Source organism: Zingiber officinale, chromosome 10A (genome assembly GCF_018446385.1).
Source record: "Zingiber officinale cultivar Zhangliang chromosome 10A, Zo_v1.1, whole genome shotgun sequence".
NCBI classification, from domain to species: Eukaryota; Viridiplantae; Streptophyta; class Magnoliopsida; order Zingiberales; family Zingiberaceae; genus Zingiber; species Zingiber officinale.
This window is the reverse complement of record NC_056004.1, coordinates 6,806,062-6,814,029: the sequence shown is the minus strand read 5'-3', so window position 1 is coordinate 6,814,029 and position 7,968 is coordinate 6,806,062.

The window sequence follows — 7,968 nt, the reverse complement described above, 5'->3', positions numbered from 1 at the left end:
CGAAATATGCAAAATTTCTCAAGGATGTATGTGTGCATAAGAAGAAATTAAAGGGAAATGAATTAGTTAGCATGGGAAAAAATGTTTCTGCTCTTATTCGACCTATTCCTCAGAAGTGTGATGATCCAGGAGTTTTCACCGTGCCATGTACTATTGGAAATTATGTATTTGAGGATGCTATGCTGGATTTAGGAGCTTCTATTAATGTAATGCCGAAATCAGTTTTTCTATCATTGGGTATTGGTCCTCTACAGCCTACGGGAGTTGTTATTCAGTTAGCCAACCGTAGTCAGGCTCATCCAACTGGAGTGATTGAGAATGTTTTGGTTAAAGTGAGTGACCTTATATTTCCAGCTGATTTCTACATTTTGGATATGGAAGGCGATGTATTAATGAATAGAGCTCCAATTATTTTGGGAAGACCGTTCCTTAAGACTGCCAGAACTAAGATTGATGTGCATGCTGGAACTTTATCTATGGAGATTGCTGATGTAGTTGTTCAATTTAGCATTTTTGATACGATGCAACAAAAGAAGAACCATTCTATTTTCAGTGTTTATAAATCCGAATGGCTGGATACTATGAATTTTATTGATGCGGATTATGATGAAATTGTTTCAGACTCTAATGTATTGGGTTGTGAATCTAAACATTCTGGAGGTTGTATTGATAACAGGGAAATAGTTGAGGTAAGATCTGATTGTGGTAAAACTTCTGTGGATGAATCTATAAGTGTAGGGGATTGCAAGGAATCAATACCCCAAGAATCACCTAAATTGGATGTAAGTGAAGAGAGTGTAGGGACTTGTGCTATGGAGCCAAGCACCCAAGAATCACTACCAATTATTGTACCTTCATCAGAACTAGATATTGAATCACAGGAAATTTCAAAGGACATTGCAGAGGAAGTTGTGGAGCCAGCGAGAAAACCAAAGGAACTGACTAACCCATTGAACTCTTTTTGTGTTAGCAATATTTTTTCTAATGCTGTGATTGAGATGCAGGAGGTGTCTACTGGTCAACCTTTTAAAGTGTATAGCAACCAACTTAAGAAATTCCTTCGAGGGAGGAAATGATGCAGAGTGGACAAGGTGGACAATAATGATGCAATTCACCAAAATCAAAGGGGAGTTCTGTAACACCCAAAAATTCTCAAAACTATTTTAGAAATATTCTATGATTTTTCTAGAATTTTAGGATATTTTTACAGAATTTTTAGAGTAGCGGAAGTAGCAAAAACAAATAGAAAATGAAAACGACCTAAGCGGGAATTGAACCCGAGACCTACAGTTTACGGATAATGTTAGTAACCAGTTGAACCCAGCAGGGCCGTGCTGAAAGGAAAGGGAGGCAATTAAATTTATATTAGAGTTGGGCTGAAATTACCCACTTAATATAAATAGGGAATTTAATAGGTGAAGAGTTATTTTTTTAACGTGACTTTTCCTTCTCCTCACCCAAGCCACGCCGCCCCCATCCCTCTCCTTCTCTCGGCGCCAACCACAAGAAGAAACCTAGGGTTCCTTTCCTAGGGCTTCAAGGACACCTTCCAGCGACATCTCTGACACGAGGACGTTCCCCTTCGCGAGAGGAACGCTTAGACGCGAGAAGATCATCGAAAGGATCGTCTCCTCCGGAAAATCTCGCGATTAGAATCATAAGAAATTACGAATAGGAGGTAAGAAACCCCTCACCTGCAGTATAAGTAGCTTCCGTGTGAATTCCATCTTTTAGTTTAGTAATATGTAGACTTTCGGCACAAGGATGCAAATTAGTGCATACTAAGTGTTCGATTAAATTATTTAGCACAGAAAAATGTAACTTAGGCATTTTAATAGCTCAGTAAATGCAATAGAAGCATTTAAATAGTTTAGTTAGCCTTGCCACAACATATATGGGACTACGGTCCAATGGGTGGGCACCCACAGTCGCCTCTAGGTTCAGATAACCTAGTAGAAGTAAGGTAAATTAATTAGCTATGATTCAGTATTTTATTTTCAGTAGTGGCACTGTACAGGATTAGATATCCATTGGGCTGGGCTCCCATAGTCGGTCCCTAGATTTAGATAACCTAGTAAACCTTGCTAAATTCGGGATTTGCAACCCCGGGTTTAGTTGAGGATGCGCGCATAGCACGTACAGTTGCCGGGCCCATTAGCAGTATGATTATGTATTTTAATCTATTATATTATAGTTTTTCAAAACTCACAAAGATCAGTTATGTTAGTTGAGTTTGAATTCAGTTCCAGACTAGTTTAATTCATGTTCAGCTCAGTTTTCCTTGTTGTTACACATGATAGTTATGGTTAGCTTTGTATGCCATGCTTTGGTGTTCATGTTCAGCTTTTATTACACATGTTTAGATGATAGTATGCCATGACTAGCTTTTATTTCTATGTATGATAACATGCCATGTTTCAGTCTAATCAGTGCACTTTCAAACAACATGTTTTAAAATCATATTGCATCGAATGCATGTTTTAGTGAGGTAGATGGTTTCTTACTAAGCGAAAGCTTATATATACTTTCTTTTCCTTATACTGCAGATAAAGGTAAAGGAAAGATGGACTAGCGGAGACTGGAGGGCAATGCTACGAAGATGTGTGTGGGCAGGAACTTGGAAAGAAGATCTTAGGGAACTCTAGCAAGCTTTGTTTAAACATTAGTACTCTTTAGTGTTTTAGCAATTTGCACTTTAGTATGTTGATCGCTATGAATTAGTTAACCATGCACTCTATTATGCTTATAACATTGTTCTTTATGATGTTAAATTGTTAGTTGTGATTGTTAGAGTGTTTCCTATCCATCTTAGAACATGTAATGTGATTGAGGCACGAAATAGTGCTGAAATCAGGAGTTACAGTGCGAAATCAGAAACCCAAATCGATCTACAGATCGATCAGAGTTGGGTTGTGCTACTGGATCGGTCAGCTGACCGATCCAGTCGCGAACAGAGAGTTAGCGTCTGTTATGGATCGGTCAGCCGACCGATCCAGAGGCGAACAGTGAGTACAGAAGCTCACTGATCGGTCAGCCGATTGATCAGTGAGCCACTGGATCGGTCTACCGACCGATCAGTGTGCTCCTGGATCGGTCGGTAGACCGATCCACCCGCATACAGAAGCAATATATCGATCAGTGTGCTCCTGGATCGGTCGGTAGACCGATCCAGCCACATACAGAAGCATTATTGCTTATGGATCGGTCAGCCGACCGATCCAGAGTTTTCTTCCGTGCCAGTATCAAGCTGGATCGATCCGACAGCCCAATCGATCCTTGGATCGATTGAAATAGCTGATTACAGCTAGCAGGACATCCGAGAGGCATAGATTATCTTCCCTAGCATGTGTACAACTCCTAGGTACACCTAGAATATTAAGTTCAGATTTTACAGTAATCAGTTTAGCAAAATTTTAATCAATCCAAATTTCTGCAATAGTAATTTAGCACAGCATAATGTAGCGATCGGCCTCACAGCCTAGTCAGTAGAAGGCGGGTCGTTACAGAGTGGTATCAGAGCAGTGTTCCATACTTCCTACACACACATCAGCATTGAACCTACAGCTTCCAAGTAAGAATACCTCTACTTTATTTATGTTTCTTACTTTCTTGTTATAGCTCATGTTTATAGATAACTGGTGCATGTTAGTATGTGATAGTATATAACATGATAGCAATAGTTATACAATTATGATTGTATTAGTTATGCATGTCCTGTCCTCTATGCATTTAGAAATGGCACGAGGACGCCCAGCTAGAAGGACACCAGCTACTGAGCCCCAACATGAGGCGGGCAGTTCAGTGCCTCCCCCAGACCTTACAGCATTAGTGGCTCAGTTACAGCAGCAGCTAGCTGAACAGCAACAGGAGATAGCCACCTTAAAGGCTAATCAGCAGAATACTCCCATAGCCACCCCGGAACCAAACTTAGCAATGCTAGTAGTCTTAGAGGTTCCACCAGTCCAGCCTACGGCACCAGTAGCCCCAGCAACACAAGCAAGAAGAGAAGCCTATCTGATCCAGTGGCAGAGAGTCAAGCTAGAGAATTTCTCAGGCACCAGTGAACCAAGGGATGCTCAAGCCTGGTTCAAAACACTGGAGAGTACGATGGAGCTTCTGGACTGGCCAGAACATGAGAAGGTGAAGTGCGCCTCCTTCTGTCTGACAGGAGATGCACGCATGTGGTGGGAGAGAATCAGAGCGAAGTGCCCAGTGAACCAGATGTCATGGGCTGACTTCGAGAAGGAGTTCTTTGAGGAATTCTTTCACATGCGGGTCACGAACCGCCACTACGATGAGTTCACAGAGTTTCGCCAGGGCAACCTTTCAGTGGAGGAAGCTGTGAAGAAATTCAACAGGTTGGCTCGTCTATGCCCAGAATTAGTCAGCACAGAAAAAGAACGAGTCCAGTTGATGCTCAAGATGCTGAGGCCAGAAATAGCAATGAACGTGCCTGGCGGCATTCATAGGTCGCAAACCACTGAGGAACTAGTTAGCAGTGCTCTAACCACCGAGCACTACCAGAATAATATCAAGCAGCAGAAGCAAGTCTCCTCAGAGTCTAAAGGCCAAGGAGGCTCACATACTCAGAAACACTAGGGCCACAACTCTAACTGGAAAGGGAACTCCAGCAACAAGCGCAAACCAGGGAGTTATCCAAAAGGAGGACCAGCCAGCAAGCAGCCCAGTTATCCAAAGTGTGCTACTTGTGGGAAATTCCATCCTGGAGTTTGTCGTAAGGGTACACGAGGATGCTTTGAATGTGGACAATAAGGGCACATGGCTAAGCAGTGCCCAAACAAGACCAGTCTTCCTCAGCCACAGCCGATCCAGTACGAGGCCAGGCCAGCACAGTTGCATCAGATGCAGGCCGTTTTAGATGGTCCGCACATCACCCAGGGCAGATTAGAAGCCCCTCCAGCTATGACAAATGCACGGATCTACTCACTGACCAGAGAGGACGTAGCAAATGCCTCGACAGTTGTTACAGGTCAGATTAGTATTTTACAGCAAAGTACAACTGTCTTATTCGATACTGGGGCAACCCATTCATATATATCCAGGGCATTTGCCGAGAAGTTAGCAATACCTCCAGAGGTACTCAGTAGCCAGTTTCTGATGACGCTACCTTCGGGAGAAATCATGGCGTCCACGCACTGGCTCAGAGCAGTGCCAGTCATTATAGCAGACAGAGAACTCTTTTGTGATCTGATAGTGCTAAATATGACCGACTACGATGTCATCTTTGGAATGGACTTCCTGATCAGATACGGCGCTTCTATAGAGTGTCGTAAACAGATAGTCGTATTCCAACCTGAAGCAGAAGCACAGTTCGAGTTCGTCGGAGAACCAAAGAGAAAGGCCAAGAGGTTTCTCTCAGCTATGAAGGCACAGAGATTAATGGATTCAGGGTGTACAGGATTTTTAGCACACGTAGTCAATACCAGTCAGGATAAGGACCAATAGCTAGCAGAGGTCCGAGTCGTATGTGACTACCCAGCAGTCTTTCCAGAAGAGTTACCGTGATTGGCACCAGACAGTGAGATCGAATTCAAGATAGAGCTCATCCCTAGTACAAATCCTATTTCCAAAGCACCCTACCGCATGGCTCCAGCAGAACTGAAGGAACTTCATGAGCAATTACAGGAGCTACTTGACAAAGGCTTCATACGCCCTAGTCACTCACCATGGGGAGCGCCTGTATTGTTCGTGAAGAAGAAGGACGGGAGCATGCGCCTGTGTATAGATTACCGGGCACTGAACCAAGTCACCATCAAGAACAGGTACCCCCTTCCCAGAATAGATGACCTGTTCGATCAGCTAAAGCGAGCAGCAGTGTTCTCCAAGATAGACCTCAGGTCAGGTTATCATCAGGTGAAAGTCAAGGAAGGGGATATACCCAAGACAACATTCAGGACCAGATACGGACATTATGAGTTCGTAGTCATGCCCTTTGGCATGACAAATGCTCCAGCTACTTTCATGGACCTCATGAACAGAGTATTCAGAGAGTACTTAGATAAGTTCGTTATCGTGTTCATCGATGACATTCTTATCTACTCAAGAACTCAGGAAAAACACGCAGAGCACCTGAGAACAGTATTGCAAACCCTTCAGTAGAATCAGCTATACGCTAAGTTCACGAAATGTGAATTCTGGCTTGATCAGGTAGCCTTCCTGGGTCACATCATCTCAAAGGATGGTATCATGGTAGACCCCAGTAAGATAGAAACTGTGAGCAACTGGAAAAGACCCAAGAACGCCAGTGAGATCAGAAGCTTTCTGGGATTAGCAGGTTATTACAGAAAATTTGTAGAGGACTTTTCCAGGATAGCCTCCCCACTGACAGCTCTTACCAGAAAGAACAGAAAGTTTCAGTGGACAGAGGACTGTGAGAACAGTTTCAGCGAGCTGAAAAGGAGATTGACCAGTGCACCTATTCTGACTCTACCAGAAAATACAGACAGCTTTGACATATATAGTGATGCCTCGAAGTTGGGACTAGGAGCAGTGCTGATGTAAGATGGCAAGGTAATCGCCTACGCCTCCAGACAACTCAAGGATTATGAGAGGAATTACCCCACTCATGACCTTGAGCTTGCAGCGGTAGTGTTCGCTCTCAAAATTTGGAGACATTACTTGTATGGAGCTCAGTGCAGAGTGTATACAGATCATTAGAGTCTAAAGTACTTCTTCACTCAGAAGGATCTGAATATGCGACAGCGCAGATGGCTAGAGCTGTTCAAGGACTACGATATAGACATCCTCTACCACCCAGGGAAAGCAAATAGGGTAGCAGATGCACTTAGCAGAAAGTCCAGTGCTACCTTATTATCTCTAGCAGCCATGTCACCACCCCTACAGAAAGAGATCACTGATTTCGGTCTCGAACTCATAGTTGGACAGCTCTCTACTATGACCTTAGAGTCGACCTTGCTTGGTGACATCCAGACAGCTCAGGAACAGGATCCTGAAATTCAGAAAATCAAGCAAGGATTAGCAGAAATAGAAAGTGGAGAGTTTAGAGTGTCAGCTAGCGGGGTGTTGTATTTTGGCGACAGATTATGTGTTCCATATCAGGAGGAACTACAGAGGCAGATTCTAGATGAGGCTCACAGGACTCCTTATGCGATGCATCCTGGTTCCACCAAAATGTACCAAGACTTGAAGAAATAATTTTGGTGGCCTGGGATGAAGAGGGACATCGCTAGATATGTCAGCACCTGTCTGACCTGTCAAAGGGTCAAGGCAGAACATCAGAGACCAGGAGGAGTTCTGCAGCCTATTCAGATTCCAGAATGGAAGTGGGAAGACATTTCTATGGATTTTATAGTGGGACTACCCAGAACCACGAATGGTTTCGACACCATCTGGGTAATAGTCGACAGGTTGACTAAATCAGCCCACTTCCTAGCTATCAGAATATCATATTCCATGGAGCAGTTAACTCAGTTGTATCTCAAGGAGATCGTCAGGCTGCATGGAGTCCCACGAACCATTATTTCAGATAGGGGCAGTAGATGCACATCACACTTCTGGGAGTGTGTACAGTCAGCTTTGGGCACGAAGTTAAAGTTCAGCACAGCTTTCCATCCTCAGACAGATGGACAGACGGAGCAAGTAAATCAGGTACTCGAAGATATGCTTCGAGCATGTGCCCTAGATTTCAAAGGAAGTTGGTGTAAATATCTGAGTCTAACAAAATTTACATACAACAACAGCTATCAGGCCACTATCGGTATGGCACCTTACGAGGCTCTCTATGGGCGGAGGTGTAGATCTCCAATCTGCTGGTACGAGAGTGGTGAACAGAAGGAGCTAGAACTTCAGACAAATCTAGTGCCAGATACCACAGCAGCTATACAGCAGATCCGCCAGAGGATAGAGACAGCTCAGAGCCGCCAGAAGAGCTATGCTGATACACGGCGTAGACCCTTAGAGTTTTCAGTTGGGGATACAGTGTTCCTC